General features: G+C 42.6%; 1 pseudogene; it reads right to left on the bottom strand.

Annotated features, from left to right (window-relative positions):
- Positions 1–1709: 1709 nt before the first annotated feature.
- Positions 1710–5923, bottom strand: LOC119570305 (annotated as a pseudogene).
- Positions 5924–6423: the final 500 nt, after the last annotated feature.

The raw sequence follows: 6423 nt of genomic DNA, 5'->3' as shown, positions 1-6423 counted from the left end.
GGTTTTAGTTTTTGGGTTGTGGGGGGGAGGGGTTTAAATTAGGTTGGGGAGATAAAGTTTTAAGGAGGTTTTGGGCAATAAGGCTTGGGAAAAGGGGGGGTGTTTGGGTTCGATGTGGTAAAGGAGATGGGGTCGGGAATGGAAAAGTTTAAATTTTGGGGCTATTGATAAGGGGCGTATTGCCCCAATGTGGGGTGGTTTTAAAGGCCGGTAAAGGGGAAAGGGGATAAAAAATCCCCCCCGGGGGCCCCTTTTGAGGGGAAGGGCCCAATAAAAAATAGGGGGGTAGGGCCCCTTTTCAGGCCTTTAGGCGGAAAAAACAGTTTTTTCCTTTTAGGGTCCCCTTGGGGGGGTTAAAAAGGGGTAAGAAAAACAAAAAGGGGGGAAAAAAAAACCTGCAAAAAAAGTTAGCGAGGGGTGGCCCCAAGGTTGGGGTTATCTTTCCCAGCTCCCCCTTAAGGAAAAAGGGGAGAGGGGGGGTTTTTTGGGGGGAAAAAGGGAAGAAAGGAGGGGGGAGATGGGACCCCTTTGGGGAAAAGTTTTGAAGGGCAAAGGCTGAGGGAGGGTTGGGGGAGTTCAAAAAGGGGTTTTCTTTAAGAGGGGGAAAAAGGGGGGGGATGGGGGGAGAGGAAAGGATTGGTGGAGGGTGGATGAAAAAGGGGGGGGTTCTCGGGTCCGGGGAATGAAGTTTTAAGGGTTTTGGCCCCGGAAGGGGTGGTGGTGGGGGTGTTTAGGGGGTTTTTAGGGGGGGGAGGGGGGGGTTGAGGGGGGGTGTGTGGGGGGGTGTGGTAGGTTGGGTTAGGTTTGGGGGTTTGGGTGGGGGCGTAGGGTGGGGTGGGGGGGTAGGGTGGGTTTGTGTAGGGGGGGGTGGGTGTGGGGGTTTTTTGTTGGGTGTTGTGGTGTGGGTTTGAGGTGTGGGTGGTGTAGGGGGGTTGGGGGTAGGTGGGGTGGTGTAGGTTGGGTGTTGGTGGGGTGTGTGTTGTGGGTGTGTGTGGTGTGGGTGTGTGTAGGTGTGGGTGTGTGTAGGTTTTGTTTTGTGGTGTGTTGTGTGTAGGGTGTAGTGTGTGTGTGTGTTGGTGTTTTGTGTGTGTGTGTAGGTGTGTGTGTAGGTGTGTGTTTAGGTGTGTGTGTAGGTGTTGTTGTGTTCCCTGTTGGTGTGCATGCCTGTGCGTGTGCGTGTGCGTGCACGTGTTGTGGGTGTGGGTTGGGTGGGGGTGTGGGGTGTGGCATGTTATATGTTGTCAAAATTATATATATAAAATTATATATATATATAATATATATATATAATATATATATATATATATATATAATATGTAATATACTATATATACATATATATACATAAAAATTTTACATATATATACATATATACAATTATACATAATATCATATATATAATATATATATATATTTTATTATATAATATATAATATATATATATATATATGTGTGTGTGTAAAACACAAAAAAAAAAAAGAAACTGAGCTCCCAGCACTTCTTTGTAACAAGTCATTCAACATTAATCTCCTAAAAAATATTGACAAAAAAAACATCCCAAGGGGAAAGATCCAAAACGTGTACGAATGTAAAAATTTAAAAAGGTAAATTTAAAAAAACACATCAAATAAATATTCATATCAACATTTATACCAAAAAATATATCTCTAAACATTTTTAAAAATGTCCAACTCCAACAATAAAAAAGTTCAGCTATCAACACACTCGAGAAATAATTCACCACTTATTGTGTTCACACTGGCTTTTCTGATGCTGTGATTTCCACAGGTCCTCTAACTGTGAATGCTGTCCATGCTTGAAATTGATATTTTTTTCAAAGGATTTTTGTTGCTGCTTTGTGTCTTTAGTGTTGGGAGCAATCTTTGTGTCAACCTGCGCTGGGAAGCTCTTGTTTCCCTGGATCTAAGATCAGTGAGTGGAAGAACAAGATTTTATGTAAGTTCATCAAGAAGAGCATTGACAGATGATGATGTGATGTCGGATTGTGTGCCAAGTTGATCGAGGTCAAGAAGGGACAACGATATAGGTAAGCTGAGATATCCTCGAGGTCTGCATCTGAGAGGTTGCAAGAACTAAGGTCCAGTTGTTGCAAAAGACACTGTTCTCCAGCACCTAAAACTCCAGACAATGCAACACCCAGACGTGCACTGGAGTCAGCCTTTGCCTCCTGGTTATTTTACACCACTGAGGGTCAGACTGGACACCTGTGGTACACAAGATAGCAAGTTTGCTAGGGATACACTGTTTATGATGTTATAATCGAGTGACAATGTTTTTAAACCTGAAGATATTGAGGGTATTTGTTGCTGTCCAATGAGTGACATACTACAGTGTTTTAGCATCAAACTAGTAAGCAATGGTAAGCTTAAAACTGTCCCTATGTTGGAAAGTTTAACTCCAGAAAGCGTGTTATAACTCATGTCTAATGATGTCAAGCATTTTAGGGGAACTTCTCCAGAAGTTATGGCTTCTGTAAGTAAGACAAAACTTGATGTAGTAACAGCTACAGCTCTCAGGTGCAAAGCTTCAAGTGATGGTAAGGATTGCAAGGCTTCTATCAGGTGGCGGAAGCCTTCATCTCCCAATCGACAATGTGACAGATCTATACTTCGCAAACTTTGCTGGCACTGAATGGCCCTGAGAACTGGCTGAAGTTGTAGTGTTGTGATTCGCCTTACATGCTTGAGATCAAGACTGGTTGAGGCTTCTGTGCGGTGCAAAATGGAAGAGATTGATGACACAGGGATGGTGCCAAGAGCCTGGCATGCTTGGCTATAGCGATCAGGCAAAGGTGGCAAGTCCCAACCTGTTACCTGTGCCTGCAGCTCTGACATCTCCATAGGGAGCACTAGAGATATTGGATCATTGGGATCAAGGACAGCACCATCCTGAGTTGTCAGTGTAAGATGGGGACGTAATCCAGCTAGTTGGTAATACCTGCGTGTTACCTCCTCTGCTAGCCAGCTTACTGTTCGGTTCTGTCCAGCACCAGCTACTGGTACCAAAAAGACACGATTCTGCACTCGAACTCGAAGACGTAAGGCACCACCACTAAATAGTACTTTGTGTACTGCTGGGAGTGATTGGACTCTCATGGTTACTTGTAGCTGGGGGAATCAACTGTTCTATTGGCCTCTGTATTTTAAAGGACTGTCTCTCAAGTCACTCAAGCTGTAATCACCCTCTCTGCAAGGACTGTTCCTTCCATCATGGATGTCTTCGGATTTTTCTGCACAATGGAGGTTAACTTTGTCTGACGAACCTTTTTACTCCGACTTAATATTCTTTCTGATAAATTTTCTTTTCTGATAGGACTCTACTTTCCCCTCTTGGGGTTTCCCTTTTATTCAAATTCAAGTTTCTCCACTCTTTTCCTTTTTCTGGAAAATATACCAAGATCATCATCTAACCAGTCATCTACAACCTCTTCATCAGTCACAAGAGCCTGCTTCTTATCCTTTGGGAGGGACACGCTACTTCTGGACTTCAGCTCTAACGCACAGCACTGCCCCACATCTCAATTGCACTTTGGGAAGTTCCTGTTTCCGATTTCGTCTCCTGTTAAAACTATCAGCAAAGGGTTAACAAATTCTTCAGAGTCTTCTTCAACATCAGCTTCAATTGGATTTCCTTGAGAACATGCACTTGATGGTCTTTCATCAATATTACTACCAGTTTGCACAAAGGTCAGGTAACTCATCATCCTGAAACCCTTTACTTTCCTCTTCTTCAAAGCCTAGTCTAGAACTCAGCTTACTCTTAATATCAATCTTTTCTTCACTAAACCTTCTTGGTCTTTACAAATTCCTCTATCCCAGACAAAGATGCATGTGAACCTGCCCTCCTTTTCAGTGGCTGGATTCCTTGGGGCTAAAGCGCTCTGATGGAGAGGAGTCAGAAGCCTTGGCTGGTATCTTGTGTCCAGCACGCTTCATTGCTTCCCCTTTAAAATCTGTTTCAAGTCTAATACATTCCTCTTCCTCTTTTTTTAGAAAGTTTTGCTCGTCTCCTGTAATTTCCAGACTTTCCAAGGGTGTATCCCATCATCATTTTAGCAATGAAGAGGCTCCTTTGTTCATAAGAAGCCTAACAATCTCAATATTTCCACAAGATGCAGCATCATGTATAAGGTGTGATACCATCACATGTTTTCCTCCTCGATCACTAATCCACGCTCCAGCCTCTATCAGCTCAAGAATGATATCATAGTAACCATGTTTGGCTGCTTCATGGATGGGCAGCCAGCCACAGTTGTCACGAGGATTGACAGGGTGACCTTGTTGCAAAGGGGCTTTCCCCACCATGGTAAAATTCCCATCTATGCAAACCTGTGCAAAGGGGTTTTCTCCTTTTTCGTTTCTCTTTACCACAAGAGACTTCTTCTGACGTGACTTGTCTAGGGCCTGTCAAAGTTTTCATGGTCCCTCTTACTGTCAGAAAAGTTGACAAGATTAAGTCAATCTCATCTTCACATTCATTATCTTCCTCATCACTTAGGTCTGCTTCTGGATCAAATCATTTTCATTTGCCAGTGAATTCATTTGTTCTTTGATCTCACATTTTACATCTTCTGGGATACCAGGAAGGGACGAATACAAACGTAGCACATAAACTTTTAGCTTTGGATTGCGGGGCTTTAGCAAGCCAATGCTCTAGCTTCACAATAGGTATCTGAGAGTGTATCGTAGTTTCTCCTAGCCTTTCACGTACATCTGCAATGGTGAGTAATGTTTTACAAGCTTCACTAGCATCTTCTTGAAGCTTTATTTTATATTCTTTTATATAATACTGTTTGGCCTCCAAAAAACTGCTTGTTATCAGAATATGTCTGTGCAAGAGATAGATATATAGGAGCAAGAAACGAAGGGCTTTTGTTCGCACGGACTGCACACTCCAACATTTTTGGTAATACTCAATTGCTTTTGTGTAGAATCCCAAGTTGGCTGACCCATCCCCTAGTTTTCATATAATTTTATTTTCTCTTCATCAGTGCCATCCCCCATCATCACAAGAGAGTCCTCAGCTACACACATACTTACAACACATTTTAAATTTTCTCAATTCTTTCCCTATTTTAAAGGGTCAGGGTGTTTCAGTTTATGGGTTTTGTGATAGCATTTTTTGCAGCCTCATAGTCAGCATTAGCAAGAGGGACCTGTGCAAGGAATGAGTGACAGTCACACTGGAGACTTTTTTTGTGAAGCTTGGTGCCAAAGCAAATGTTTTCTGACCTTCTTGAAGGGCATCTGTCAGGAGGCCTTCTCGAAGCAAGATAACCCCAAGCCTAAATGGCATCTCTGGCATCTTCATGAAGACTGTGACTGGTGCACAAATCTAGTGCTTGGCTTATAAGTGACGTGCCTTTTTAACATTTCCTCGATAATCTAGAACTAAACCAAGATTAAGATAAGCCGACAACGCATCGGCTATGCTCCTGGAATCACTGCTCCTTTGAGACGTTCACATACAGAAAGGGAACGTAAGAAAGCCTTCTCTGCTTCTGTCAAAGCCCTTGTCTGGTCCTCCTCCTGGCCTCTAAATCCTGCCTCCTCTGCTTCTGAAAATTGAGTGCGACCAAGGGTTGCATAAAGCACGCTGCTCTTCACCAAACTCTCTGCCTCTTTGGCAAGAGATAATATTTTTTAGGTATTGGAGTGCTTTTTCCCATTCTCCCATCTCACTGTACACTTCCCCCATGGGGCGCTGTGCCACAGCCACACCAATGGCATCACCCAGAGCCTCACACAAGGCTGCTTCCTCACGATGCTGGACCAGGGCGCCCTCATAGTCTCCTGCGTTTGTAGCTCTTGCCCCAAGAGATTGGCTAAACTAGCAACCTCTTTAAGGTTATCTTATGCTCTGCACGCCGCTTGTCTTTCTCAAGCCTTGCAATGTTACTCATGTGCTTTACTTGTAAACTTTCAGCACATTCTCCCTGCCAAAGAAACAATATTTTATTTTCCTCATCCCATTTCTCCCTATCTCAAATTTACTATAAAACTTTCCTAATTTAAAATGTATCACCTTCTCTTTTAAACATTGAACTTTTAGCATACTGAAAGTAAATGCTGGAAAACTTATGTAAAAATACGGTTGAGATATGCCAAGGCTAGCACTGTATTCCTCCAAATTAGTATTGAACTTCCTTAACTCTTTCACCAGAAAATCATAAATTACCAAAAAGCCCAACATAGAAAAGTAATGTAGGCTAAACAAGCTAATAAAGGAAAGTAAACTGAAGACTGAGTAATTGATTGTCTGAATATGTGAAAAGCGTATTGAGTAACTACGGTCTAAACGAAACCACTTCACTGACTAAATAATCTCTGCACAAAGAGTGATTGAATGTTTAAATATCTGTCTGACTAAACAATGTTTTTCTCTAGCATTAATCACATGAAA

Source organism: Penaeus monodon, unplaced genomic scaffold (assembly GCF_015228065.2).
Source record: "Penaeus monodon isolate SGIC_2016 unplaced genomic scaffold, NSTDA_Pmon_1 PmonScaffold_2420, whole genome shotgun sequence".
NCBI classification, from domain to species: Eukaryota; Metazoa; Arthropoda; class Malacostraca; order Decapoda; family Penaeidae; genus Penaeus; species Penaeus monodon.
The sequence above is the reverse complement of the archived record's forward strand: the minus strand, read 5'-3'. Positions and strand labels throughout refer to the sequence as shown.